This window comes from Eutrema salsugineum, unplaced genomic scaffold (genome assembly GCF_000478725.1).
Source record: "Eutrema salsugineum unplaced genomic scaffold, Eutsalg1_0 scaffold_4, whole genome shotgun sequence".
Classification (NCBI taxonomy): Eukaryota; Viridiplantae; Streptophyta; class Magnoliopsida; order Brassicales; family Brassicaceae; genus Eutrema; species Eutrema salsugineum.
Window position 1 is genome coordinate 11,825,348 of NW_006256686.1, and position 14,984 is coordinate 11,840,331.

General features: G+C 42.2%; 1 non-coding gene across 1 annotated transcript; it reads right to left on the minus strand.

Annotated features, from left to right (window-relative positions):
- Positions 1-2,821: 2,821 nt before the first annotated feature.
- On the minus strand, positions 2,822-2,928 carry LOC112084829. Its single transcript, XR_002898488.1, has one exon. It is a non-coding gene; the product is annotated as a small nucleolar RNA R71 (small nucleolar RNA).
- Between the last annotated feature and the right edge of the window lie 12,056 nt (positions 2,929-14,984).

Genomic DNA, 14,984 nt, shown 5'->3' on the forward strand with positions numbered 1-14,984 from the left:
GACGGACTGTTTATAAAGTCCCACATGCAGCTCTTGTACTTTAACCTTTTTCTGATATCAATAAAATAACGCCGTTTTTCTTAGCTTGTGCCTAAGAGCTTTCTTGCTTGTTCTTGCATGTGTGATTCACCAAGAGTTGAGTCACTGTATCAGAGATCCGTTCATTGTCTCTGTGGTGCCTTCGATCCACTTCGAAACCCTTGACCGATCCCTCAAGAGAGAGCGTTAAAGCCAGCTTGACAGATCCCATCTCGATTCTGATAACACTGGATTTTGACCATTTTTATGGATCATTTTAATATCTTTTACATATGTTTTTACTCCATTTTCAAAGGTTTTCAAAGGATTTCTATGTTTCCGGATTTTAAAAGACTTTTCAGGTAATTTGGGATAAAGAGGCACAAAATGGAACAAAAAGACTCTTTTGGATAAATGCAGACCGTCAGAACTCTCATGGAGAAACGAAGACCTTCTCACCGTCTGATCACCCTCAAAATTGGACAACTTATAGAAGAATCAACCATCTTTCAATTGCACTTGGTTTGGAGACATTCCAACGGTTGGATCTCAAGATATTTCATTAGCCCCGGAGCCACGCGGAGTCGGCCAGCAACTCACGCGACCGCGGCCAACAAGCTATTTGCCGCGGTCAGAAGCTTCCCGACCGCGGCCAACAAGCCAATTGCCGCGGTCACAACACTCCCCACCGCGGCATTCAAGCTCCGACTTAAAGCCCATTTATCTGAAGCCCAAAGTCATTCACAGCCTCAATTCCGGAACCCTAGAGACCATGGAGTATTGGAGACTATAAATACATGTCATTTAGGTCGTTTTTCGGAAGAACCCTAGATACTTTACAGAAACCCTTTTCCTTTAGCCGTTTTTATGAGATTTTTGTAGAAGATTTTTCAAGTCCGAGTTCTTCAATAGAGAAGCTTTCTTTATCTCTTTTCTTTACTGTTTTTCATTACTTTTATTAAAACCAATGATGATGTCGAACTCAGCCATGTCTGAGTAGATCCCGAGTTGGGCTTAGGGTTCCCGAAAGGGGCTCTCGTAATCGATTAAGACATCTAGGTTTATAGATCTGGGATTTCGACCTGTTCTCTGTTTATTCTTGTTCTTATTGCATATATGCTTGATTGATCACCTAGTATCTGATCTAGATAGTTAGTGTTGCGAAAGTTTCCATTAAGTATCAGCCCTAGAATGAAACAGGCGATTTTTCCATAGGAGTGGAAACCTACCTGCGGCGAGATCGTGAGTATTGACGAGTCTTGTGCAGCTCTTGCGTTCTCTCCCTTCCAGGGCCAGAGTGGAAACCTACTGGTCAGGGTTGCGAGAAACAGTTGGTTATGATCACGACGGTGACGTAATCATACCGCCGTACTCTAGCTCTAGAACCCATATATTGTTATCCGTTAATTCCAATCTATCTACCTTAGTGTTAAAACCGATTATGATCCCTTAGAGTTCCCAAAAGCTTAGCGTTTTTAGCCATAGTTTACAATTCCATCGATTTTTACTTGCTTTCTTAGACCTGCATTTCAATTTCTTCAGTTCGTTATTTACTTGCTTTATTTACCTTTCATGCGATATTTTTCTTGCCTTATTTTTGTTTAGTTCGATATTTTACTTATTCCATTTGCATTCAATTCGATTTTCTTTACTTGCTTTTTAGGATAGATTTATTTGCTTTCTTTTGTTTTAGTTTAATTCGCAAGAAAAACAACCAACCTTTAAAACCAATTTAGTCTAGACATAAAGTTAAAAACCGTAGAAGAATACCAGGCACACAAATCTCTGTGGATTCGATCCCTAAATACTACAACTGATTAGCTGTGCACTTGCGGCTTTCATTTGTTTTGTTAAGGGTAAAACTTGTTCCCTCACGTAGTTGACACGAGCACGCATCAAGTTTTTGGCGCCGTTGCCGGGGATTTGTTTCGCTGCCTTTTGCTATTTTTCTTGTTTTAACTTCTGTTCTAGACACCTGATCTCTAGTTCTTTCTTAAAGTTTTTCTGAACTATCTTTCCCTTCTTTTGTCTTTCTCTGATTGCATGAATACCAGGCGTAGACCTGCAGGAGACATTCCAATTCTAGACGAGATAGACAGACACGAAAGAGAACTTCGAAGACTTAGACGAACGCAAGAAATGGCCAACGACGACCAGCCTGGAGAACCTATTGATCGAAATTTAAATATGGACCAAGACGGGTCCGAACATGGAGAAAACAAAGAGAATGATCACATAGAAGGTGATCATGCTCGACAAGATGGAGAGGATGATGAGGTTCTTCCAAGAAACCACCAGAACCGAGAGAGAGAAGGACGTGAAGACCTTGATCCACCTATCAATGTAGCCGATGGTGACCACCCAGCAATGCAGCCGAATGAACTCGTTCATCATCCTATTCCGCCAGCAAATCAACACACGAAGACAAGCCAGGAACCATCACATAGCTGATTTTGATGCACCTACTCAAAATTTTCAGAATCGATCTGTGATTCAAGTATCATTTCCAAACCGGAATGAGTTTGAAGTCAAGCCTCAAATCATCTCATTGGTGAAGCAAAACCAGTTCCATGGAGTTCCTTCTGAGCACCCAATGGACCATATCGAGCTTTTTGAAGAAATTTGCAGCATGATGAGAACAAACCAAGTTCCACCTGACTATTTAAAGTGTAAGTTGTTTCCCTTTTCATTAGCAGATAAAGCTCACCGTTGGTTGAAGTCTTTGCCTGCAGGATCGATTACTAATTGGGAAGAATGTAGAACTGCTTTCCTAAACCACTTCTACACTAAGTCAAGGTCGAACAATTTAAGAACGAAGACCTCAACCTTTCAACAAGGGCCAACTGAATCTTTCTATGAAGCTTGGGAACGTTTTAAGGAGTATGAACGTGATTGCCCTCATCATGGATTTCATGGATCAAGCCTGCTGAGCACATTTTACCGAGGTTTGCAACCAAAATACAAACTTTCACTTGATACAGCTAGCAATGGAGATTTTGGGCAAAAGACGATAACCCAAGGAAGAGCTCTCATCGAAAATTTGGCTCAAGCCAATATCAATAACTGTCCTGAATACGATCGATCGATGAAGCAAGCTGGAACAGACAACAAGGAGATAACCGAGTTGAAGAACATGGTGAGCCAGCTTCTGGAGAGCAACAATCGCCCGATCCATGCCTGTGAAACCAACAATGGCGCAGAAGATGAAGGACCTAGTGATATCAATCACATTAATCAAGCATTTCAAGAAGAAGATGTGAACTACGTAGGAGCACTGGTGCCATACTAAAATCGCTCCAACAACAACTTCAACAACAACTTCCGGAATGCAAATTACAACAATCTCTCTTACCGCAATCCAAATGTGGAGAATCCTCAAGATCAGTACTACCCACCTCAGCAAAAATCATTCCAAAACAAGTTTCAAGGTGGAAACTTTGGAGGAATAGTACCATATCAACCGCGGCAGCCATATAACTACCAAGGTACGGGTTTTAACAATCAATTTGTACAACAGCAGGGAGTCACGACGAACCAGCTAGCTTCACAAATCGGTAGACTTGAACAGTCAATCCAACAGCTCGTTATGACGAACGAAAAAGCATCTAAAGACGTGAACGTGAAAGTGGACTGCATGTACAATGATCTGAATGGTAAGTTTGAATCTTTATCTTCGCACGTAAAAAAGTTAGATGTGAAGTCGCCCAAACAGCCGACTCTATGAAGAGGCAAAGTGGAGTTCTCCCAGGAAGAGTTGAAGATAATCCTAAGAAGTTTTGCAACGCCATAACAACATTGCCCGAAGAAGAGTCCGGGACCGATGGAAAGAAAGAAGAAACCCCAATCTTTGTACCACTGTACAAGGATATCGATCCCAAGCAGCCACCGTTTAAGGTACCTGAACGATCACTGTTTCAAAGGCTTACCAAAGCCGATGATCTGGGATGTTTTGTTTTCCAGTGTTTCATTTCAGGAATCAAGTTTACAGACTGCTTGTGCGATTCCAGAGCCAATGTCAACATCATGTCTAAGACATTTGCCGAAAAATTGGCATAAAAACCTTAAGGACATCGGCGGTTAAGGTTATTTTTGGAGATTCATCTCAAAAAGATACTGAAGGGGCGATTCATGATCTACAAGTTCTAGTGGGAGATAAGATTGTTCCAGTAGATTTCCAAGTCCTGGAGATGGATAAAGATAAGGAGAGGCCACTCATTTTCGGGAGACCATTCCTAGCTACAGTAGGAGCAATAATCGATCACGCAAACCGGCATGCTGTTTTCCTCAATGTGGACAGAAAAAGGTACTATCCTACTATCTTAGATGAATTTCCAAGCAAAGGAAACAGGCCAAAAGAGAAAGAAAAGGAGAAGCCGAAAGCTTTTGCAAAGATCAAGATCATCATTCCACCGGATGCAACAGAAACTAGTGAGGACCAAATCCAGCAGCTGATCGAAAACACAAAAAGGGTTCTGAACAACATCAAAGTCCGAAAGAAGAGTAAAGGTAAGAAGACTTCTCTTCAAGGAGAAGAAGTAAAACCTCCACCAACCGGAAGTGATAAAGGCACATCAAGTGGAGTGCCATTCAAATCAGCCTGATTCCTCATGCTTACGTCGAGCTAAACGACTTAAAACAAAAGCGCTTAATGGGAGGCAACCCATTTAAGTACTCTTTCTTTTATTTTTCTTCCCTTTTTTAGAATTTATGATTTCTTTTTCTTTTTAAATTTTAGGTATTTTATAAAACAAAAATACAAAAATCAGAAAATTAAAAAAACCAAGAAGAAAAAGGTATATTTTTAGCTGCTCGGCCCGGCAAAGACGAGAAGATTGGACAATGGGTCGCAGGAGGAGGACCCGCGGTCACAACTGACGGAACCGCGGCCAAAGGTGCATCGACCGCGGCACCGTGAATGTGACCGCGGCCGAGCCCTCAGCCACCGCGGTCGCGCGTCACCTGACCGCGGCCGTTGGTCGTTGAGGAGACGCCGCGGATTCCTGCCGATTTTCGGTATTTCCCGGTTTTGCCTGGTGATTTCCTGGTGTTGCCTGGTGTTGCCTAGTGATTCCCAAAATGTTCCCGCCCTCTATTCCGACCGGCCACACCTCATCATCTACATCATCACACACTCATTCCGATCTGGAGCGCAGAGTTGAGAGATAGGGACGACGCTTTGAGCGCGTTGTCACATTCTTACAGGAGCAGCACCAGTTCGCAGACGACACTTCGGAGGATGAGTGATTGATCAGCACTTCACTACCATCACGGTTCTATCATCATTTTCTTTTCTTTTATCTTATTTTATTTTATTTTGCTTTTATTCACCATCTTCTCACCAACTTTTTCACACTGGGACAGTGTGATTTAAGTCTGGGGGAGGATGTCTATCCGTACTAATTATTTTCCTGCTTTTTCTTTTAATTTCAAGTACTTTTTAAATTTTAGTATGTAACCTATTCAACATTAAGTATTTTTCAGGAATGTTTGACGCAAAAATATGATGATTTAGACCTGCACACTTCTACACTATGCATGATAGCTCATTTGTGGTTAGCACTAGACTAGGCGGTAGCTAGAGTACTTGCACTACGAACTCCCACCAGAGGACTTCTATTCATGGAGATTCTTTCTGACAGGATATAATAGCTCATTTTATTTGGACTTAATATTGATATCTAATTTTCTCATCATTGATTTTAGGCAGGCATCGACATACACATCTAGGACATCTTTTACCATCACTTTTACCACTCTTTGTCGTCCTAGATGACCAGTTTATCTTTATCTGGTACCATACCCTAAACCCGAAACCCTTGTTTTCAATCCTCATGCATTCTCTCTTTAGTTTATATCAGCAGATATGTGCAATAAACGTCGGAGAGAAGAGGAGCGACGCAGTTTTCAGTCACTTACAAAGGAGACTAAATGGAATTGGGAAGGAAGAGTATCAGAAACATAATAAAGCTTTACAAGACAGATATTTACTGGTAAATTAGTGCTCTCTAAGACTCTATATCTAAAGGTGTTCCCTTTCTCCAAAAAAAAAAAAAAAAAAAACGTGAAAAGAGAAAGGGAAACAAAAAGCCCAATGAGTCTTAGATTATCGAAGTTTGTGGAGCAATAAGCAACCACTATTCGTTTAAGGAGCTATGGTATTGAAAGATTTACAAAAATCTAAGTCTGGGGGAGTTTGGAGAGAACCTGAGGAAGAAGACCAAGAATCTATGTCAAGAAGAAAGTGACTGAAAACTGTGGATACCAACAGCTTCACTCTCTCTTGCGGTTTAGCATAATATCCTGCATCCTCCAAATCTTCAGGTAACCCGTAAATACTTTAAGCCTTACCCCCCCAAAATTATCCTTCTTGACACCTAGCCTAGATTGCCTTGCCTAGATTTTCTTTGATGAGAACCACCGAGATTTTTAATGAATGTTAAGAGCTAGTTGACTGGAAGTTAGATCTTAGTGCATAGATTTCTGCATGACGGATTAACGGACTAGTTATGCCTGTATTGCTAGTGAGAATTTTCTAGGCTATTCTCGATTGATGCATACTGATTGATATTGGTCTAGAAGTTTGGTCTCTGAGATTTTGTTTAGTTCCTGCGTTTTCAAACCTCTCACCGAGATTTAGCCTTTGTTTTGTTTGAGGACAAACAAAAGACTAAGTCTGGGGAGTTGATAACACCGGATTTTGACCATTTTTATGGAACATTTTAATATCTTTTACAAGTGTTTTTACTCCATTTTCAAAGGTTTTCAAAGGATTTCTATGTTTCCGGATTTTAAAAGAATTTTCAGGTAATTTGGGATAAAGAGGCACAAAATGGAACAAAAAGACTCTTTTGGATAAATGCAGACCGTCAGAACTCTCATGGAGAGACGAAGACCTTCTGACCGTCTGATCACCCTCAAAATTGGACAACTTATAGAAGAATCAACCACCTTTCAATTGCACTTGGTTTGGAGACATTCCAACGGTTGGATCTCAAGATATTTCATTAGCCCCGGAGCCACGCGGAGTCGGCCAGCAACTCACGCGACCGCGGCCAACAAGCTATTTGCCGCGGTCAGAAGCTTCCCGACCGCGGCCAACAAGCCAATTGTCGCGGTCACAACACTCCCGACCGCAGCATTCAAGCTCCGACTTAAAGCCCACTTATCTGAAGCCCAAAGTCATTCCCAGCCTCAATTCCGGAACCCTAGAGACCATGGAGTATTGTAGACTATAAATACATGTCATTTAGGTCGTTTTTAGGAAGAACCCTAGATACTTTACAGAAACCCTTTTCCTTTAGCCGTTTTTATGAGATTTTTGTAGAAGATTTTTCAAGTCCGAGTTCTTCAATAGAGAAGCTTTCTTTATCTCTTTTCTTTACTGTTTTTCACTACTTTTATTAAAACCAATGATGATGTCGAACTCAGCCATGTCTGAGTAGATCCCGAGTTGGGCTTAGGGTTCCCGAAAGGGGCTCTCATAATCGATTAAGATATCTAGGTTTATAGATCTGGGATTTCGACCTGTTCTCTGTTTATTCTTGTTCTTATTGCATGTATGCTTGATTGATCACCTAGTATCTGATCTAGATAGTTAGTGTTGCGAAAGTTTTCATTAAGTATCAGCCCTAGAATGAAACAGGCGATTTTTCCGTAGGAGTGGAAATCTACCTGCGGCGAGATCGTGAGTATTGACGAGTCTTGTGCATCTCTTGCGTTCTCTCCCTTCCAGGGCCAGTGGAAACCTACTGGTCAGGGTTGCGAGAAACAGTTGGTTATGATCACGACGGTGACGTAGTCATACCGCCGTACTCTAGCTCTGAACCCATATATTGTTATCCGTCAATTCCAATCTATCTACCTTAGTGTTAAAACCGATTATGATCCCTTAGAGTTCCCAAAAGCTCAGCGTTTTTAGCCATAGTTTACAATTCCATCGATTTTTACTTGCTTTCTTAGACCTGCATTTCAATTTCCTTAGTTCGTTATTTACTTGCTTTATACCTTTCATGCGATATTTTTCTTGCCTTATTTTTGTTTAGTTCGATATTTTACTTATTCCATTTGCATTTCATTCGATTTTCTTTACTTGCTTTTTAGGATAGATTTATTTGTTTTCTTTTGTTTTAGTTTAATTCACAAGAAAAACAACCAACCTTTAAAACCAATTTAGTCTAGACATAAAGTTAAAAACCGTAGAAGAATACCAGACACACAAATCTCTATGGATTCGATCCCTAAATACTACAACTGATTAGCTGTGCACTTGCGGCTTTCATTTGTTTTGTTAAGGGTAAAACTTGTTCCCTCACGTAGTTGACTCGAGCACGCATCAGATTCAAGTCTTGTGGAAGCAAGTCTTGTCTTACCATCTTCATCCACTGATCTACACGAAAGAGCGTCATAGCCAGCATGTAGTTCCCACCGAGCCATCGATTCCGCAATCATATAAGTCTCACCCGAGTCTTATATCAGGCGACGAGGTCGACGTGCTCTGGGAAAGAAGCTAGAGAAGACAAACCAATCAAAAGACGGTAGGAAAGAGTAAACGAGGTTGGTTTAGGGACAGTGAAGAACGAAGCCGCTCACCCGCGCCGGCGGTTTCAACAAAAACATTGTCTTTGCCTTCCAAGCGGTTGGATAGCCATATTGGGGGTTCGATCGGAGAACGACTGCACCCTCGGGAGACCAGATAAAACCAACGAGAACTGTAGCCTCAGCGGGAGGCACGCAAAGCGTATAAACCCATTTCCTCGGTAACGACTATCCCAGAGAGATCGGAGAGGGTTTGCAAAGCATGGATTAGACCCCATAACTGCAATCCTAGTTGACTGGGGGCGAGGGGTAACAGTCGGTAGATATCAACCATAAGCCAAAACAGGTTCCGCCGGAAGCCAACAGCGGTGAAGGACAAGAAAATAGTCATATACGCTGGTTGAGGATTCGCAGGGGTAGACTCGAGACTAGGGGCAAGCTCCGGCACGGGATGCATCGCAGACATCTCGACATACTGTGCCTGAAGGGAGGGGCCGCCATTATGAGAATCATTGGGATAAGACATGTTAGTGAGAGAAGATGAAGAAACAGAGAGACGCAAGAGAGAAGAAGAAGTGCATGCAAAATAGTCAGAACATGATAAAAGAAGAAACGGAAGGGCACGCCGCTTATAAGAAATATCGTCGTAATAGAAGTTAAAAAGACGACCAATCAGAAGAGGCCACGTGGACACTAAAACAAAAAAGATAAGGTTAAAACGGTCAAGAATCTCCTTGAGAGCATAGGCAAATCGACAAAAAGTGGGAATCCCTCAAAAAGTTTGATGACAACTGCGCGAGGGCGAGGAACAAGTGTCAAAGCATCGGACGAACATGGACAGCCGCGATGTTGCAAAAAGACACGGAGTAGACAGTAAAGAGACAACCAGTGGGTGTCTCGTCATGTGTGGAAAGTCGACGGCTGGGAGTGACATCTGTCTAGAGAGAAGAAAAAATGGTCGCATCAAACTCGAGAGACGAGAAGAGAGGCCCATGGCAAAGAAGTATAGGGTGGGCTACCGGCCCATCCGTTTTGGGCCCAACCAATGGACAGACAAAAACCGAGGATGGCCAAACTGACCAAAGGGTAGTCGTGAGAGCTCGGGAAACCCTGGAAATTAGGAGAGGCTCAGACCCAACCCAAGCCCGATAGCAGTAAGAGTCCAAGTCTGAAAGTAAGAAGAACGGTTTTTTCCACGAAGGCAGGATCCGCAGAAGAGTCCAAGCCCCGAAGAAAGATAGAGTCGTTAGGAGGATGAAGGCGGAGAAGATAAAGCCGAGATTGGAGAGGATAATCGGGCGCCAAAGAGGAAACAGCGGAGCTCCCAAGTAAAGGAAGAGAAACGATGGGGAGAAAGAAAAGACAATAGAGAAGAGTCTATCAGAGAAATAAAAGACGAAATTCTCTCTCATAATCGCCCCACCATCAAACGTGTCTCTCCACTCTCCTGAAGAAACATGGTTACGTCCCTTGGGATGTTTACCCCGACGAGGCCAACGCAGGGGAAAGTTAGCCAGCCCGTTGATGCCGTGTCCCCAGAATGACACCTTTTAATCAGACCACCCAGGAACATACCGTTCTGCTTACACTATGACTGTCCACTGAGAACCTCGTCGGAATTGCATTCGGCAGCCTAGGTCTGGGTCACTTTGCGGATTGGCCTGTCGGCTCAGTATACTTTTGCGGTGGATGACTCTCCTTTAGAGAACCAGATATCTCTAAGGGATCAGCTGCAGGGTATATTGGACTAGCCGGATGACACCCCTTCTGGGAACTGACTGATGGACTGGCCCTGTGTCTTCATGTTATGAGCCCACGGCTCCAGGTCACTTAGCCCACGGTCAGTGACTCAAGCATCGCGTCCTTCGTGACCCATGGTCCCAGGTCATTTCGCCCACGGTGTCTGACTCAGGAAACGCGTTCGTCATTTGGGCTCACGACCCCAAGTCATGCTGCCCACGGTGGATGACTCAGGCATCACGTCCTTCATCGAAAAACCGTCACGCGCCTCAGGGGGTGACTCATGCAACGCGTCCTTCATTGAAAAAGTGTTATGCGCTTCACGCGGATGCCTAGTCAGTTACGGCTAATGAGGGGGGAAAGCGTTTTTCTCCGGCTATGATAACTTCCACATCACGGATTAGCTTTACTAACCCACGAAAAGGGTGCAAATTGTTGGAGATAAATTCAATCTTTTTTACGTGGACGAATCACGTACTAGCACGTGGCGTCCATAGCTTTTTGCAGGTACGCCCCCCCTGATGCGAGCTAGGGTTGCTGTCGCAAAATAGTTTTAAATTTATAAATTCTAGTGTCTGCAAGTGCACACCCGTGCGTTGTAGTACTTAGGGTGTCGATCCACAGAGAGAGTTGTCTTTTTCTGCATAAACTTCAAACTGGATTAGTAATCGAAAGCAAAGACCAATGGGGGTTTTTGTGGGGTTTTAGTGTCATGATTTTACTAAGCTAAACAGGAAATAAAAATAGATCAAAACAAGGATGAAAAACGTGCTGGGCATTAGGGTTCATCTCTAGGGTTCATGATCTATGACATAAGGAATTTAGGTAAGGATTTTCTATGATTCTGAAACTAGGATAGACACTTGTAAGATTAGCCAAATCTCGTCACCCTAATCATCTATTCACTCATTCATGGCAATTAACTCTCGCTCTCATGCCAGAACAAGATCATGCATTATAGCTCGGAATCCATCTCGACTTATGTATCCTCCGTAGGTAGCTTTCGACTCCTACGACGGTGACATTCATAAGATCCAGTTCAGGCAACCCAGATACAACACTCTCGTGGCTCAGATTTAACCTAGGATCGGACACTGGTTAGCTACTCCAGCGTTACCGCTTTGAGATTTGGATGAATAGGAGAATCATTTAAAATCGAAATTCTTTAACCTTAAAAACCTAGATGTCATCGATCATGGGGTCCCTTTCGATGGCCCTCTTCACCCAGCAAGGTGACTACTCAGACATGCCTGAGCTTGACAACATCATCATTGGTTTTGAAATAGAAAAGCAGAAGTAAAAGAGATTGCATAAACTGAATAGATAGATGAAAAGAAAGAACAAAGATTCAAGAGAAGAATCTCTATCTCCCTAATCTAAACCTAAGAAATAAAAGTTAGGTGCCTCCCTATCAAGGGGAAAGAAGCACACACCAAATTAGGTCTTCTAAAATACATATTTATAGGTCTCCAAGTGTTTCTGGTCGTCCTTATGGCTTCTTGTGAAGATAGAATGAGTTGGGTTTGAAAATAGGCTATTGGGCCGAAAATGGGCTTGTTGCAGAAACAAGTCTCTCCAGGCCTGGTAAATGCTGGTCCACCGTGGATTAAGGCTATCAGGCGTGGCCATGATGATGTTCACCGCGGTCACGAGCTCCTGGACCGCAGTGGTTGGTGTATGATGTCCAAACTTCATTCTTCCTCTTGCTTCATTCGCGAGACTGCAGAACATGTCTTCAGTAAATTGGAAATAACTTATGATCCAACCGTTAGATTGATTTGATTCCAATTGTATTGGAAAGCTGGTTCTGTCTTCTATCGTGTGTCCAAATTTGAGCTTGGTCGGACGGTGAGAAGGTCTTGATCGGATGTGAAACTTATGACGGTCCGAAATTGGCCAAAAGTGGATTTTTCTCCAATTTGCATTGTTTTTGCCTAAGTAACCTGAAAAGTCTTTTAACACTCCAAAACATGAAAAACACTTATAAAACCTTCAAAAGTGATTGAAAACACCTGCATAAGATACTGAAAGTGATCCATAAATATGGTCAAAATCAGATGTTATCACCTCCCCGGGCGAAATTAGGACTATAGGGTCTCTGGTCCAATACGACCTAAGCTTATAGTATCAGGCCTCGAATCCAGTTGGATTCGGCAGATCTGACACTATAGGCTACCTGTTCCCGGACTCTTCGTGTCTGACAGCGCAGGCTACACTGTCAACATAGAAGTCGAAAACTGAGTGGTCAAGAGGAGGAGAGATCACATTCTTTATGTCTTAGACGTAAGCGCGATGATCCCGAAAGGTTGGAACATAAGGAGGAGTGGCCGCAAAATTACCCGGAGAGTAAGGTCTTCCATCCACGGCAGCCCGGTCCCAGTATCGAGGGATCCGGGCAAGGTATGAGTGATTCATTTGGACGGGAATACTATTCAAATTTCCATACCCTTACAAGCCCACGAGAATGAAATTTAATGCATTTTCTTTACGTGTGTCAGGTGACAGTGACTTTTTTGCAGAAGCCAGGGAGAAAAGCAGAGGTTCAGCGAGGACCCATACCGCGTCTAAGTCGCCGATCCAATTTGTACACTGAAAACGAAAGGGACGCGCCAAGGGGCGGTCTCGTTGCAGACAGAACACGCCAAAGAAAGTTGGTGAGACCATCAGAAGCGTGACGCCATCACAAGATTCAAATCTTGTCAAGTCGGGTCATGGGTCGAGCCACCCGATCCACCATCTATGGATCAACCCGGTATACTAACCCAGGTCAGGTAATTCTCAATAAATACTTTATCCTTTCCTACGAAGAAGAGGTTCACTCTTTTAGCCATCTTAAGTCTCACGATATCTCCCTAGATACTTGTTGTTCTTAAGTCAAGGCATTCTACACAATTCCAACCATCTTTCCGGTCATCTCACTTTGTTTCTCCTCCACGGCGGTTCCTAAACTGTGGAGCTTCTTTTCCCACAAACTCTTATTTTCTCTTTTTTTACCGCTAAAAGCCCATTCTCATTCCTAGGCTCGAGCCAATCCTATCTTGCTCAAGGATTCTTGGTCCACTTTCCTTCACAAAATTTTCCGATTACTTTCCGCTATCCGATCAGTTATACTGTGGTCATTTTCGAGCTGTTTATTGACTTGAACATCGGAGTGTCTTCTGAAAACACATCTTCATCGTGTGTCCGGGCCTTGACGACTTTTCTATTTTTCAGGAAACTTGCCCCTACTCGAGGACCAAAAATCTCCTAAACACCCACTAAATGAATTTAAAAAAAAAAACTTGAAAGTGCTAAAATACCAACATAAGTGTGATAAATTGTTTTCTAACCTTTTTTCAGATTAATGTTGAAAACTTTTGATAAACAAATCGGAAAAAATGCCAAAAAAACTCTCAACCAACAATTTTCAGCCAAAAAATCACCAACTACTCGGTGGACAAAATAAATCTTTAACTAATCCGTTTAATCCTCGACTTGTTTTGACCAAGCTGTTTTAGACCCAACGTTACTCAACATTTATAGTTGATTAACGATAAGACTAAAATGGCTTGATAAATAAAAACTTGGAATTTTGTTTTTATGAATAAAAAGTTTAAGATTATTTTAATAAATAAAAAAGTTGACGATGTTTTTGGTTTTTTAACCTCAAGACATCCCTAGGGTCTAGGGTTCCGAAATCAAGGCTGGGAAAATGATATGGGCTTGAGAAATGGGCCTTTGTGAGGGTTTTGGTGGTGTATTTAAAATGTAAAAACGAATCCTAAAGAGAAAATACGGTAATTATAATGACCTAATAACTAAACTTAACGAAAACGGGCAAAAACGGGAAAAACGGCTAACCTAATTGCTTGAATGAAAATCGATTGAAAAAGTAAATAAACTAGACTAAAGCTTGAATGAAAATTGGTGTAAATCTATAAGAAAGAAAGCGCTGGGGTTCAGGAAAGTTTTCTCAGGGGTATGAACAATTCAAAACATTGCTGGAGAGTAAATTTGATAAGATCTTAGCTTAAACTTTTCGAACTGGAGTCACGGACGTATGAATACGCCACTGTTGTGATCATAGACAACTATCTCTCTCAACCCTGACCAGTATGTTTCCACTCTGGTCCTGGAAAAGAAGAGATGCATTATGTTTAAGACTCGTCAGCATTCACAAATCGCCCATAGGTAGGTTTCCACTCCTATGTTTGTTTTGCTCTCCCAAACTACATCTGACACCAGATGAACACTTTCGTGTCACCAAGCATCTGGATCAGATTGTAGTTCATGACGCTACTCTCATGCAGTAAAAACGAATTCAGAAGAAAAAGTTCTAAGATTCGGCTCAAAAGCTCATGGAATCGTCACCGAACATATAAATCCCCATCGAAAATCCCTTAGACCCAACAATAAAAATACTCAGACATAATGAACGAAATCAAAAACATAGTATTAAAAAGTAGAATAGAAACCAAAATTGAAAAAGAAAGAACAAGGGTTCAAGAGACAAATCTCTCTCTCTCTAAAACCTAAAACATAAAAAGTATTCTAAAACAATAAGAACATATGAAGTCATACGAATTAGGGTTCCTAAAACATGTATTTATAGTGCTCAAGACATCTCTAGGGTCTAGGGTTCCGGAATCAAGGCTGGGAAAATGATATGGGCTTGAGAAATGGGCCTTTGTGAGGGTTTTGGTGGTGTATTT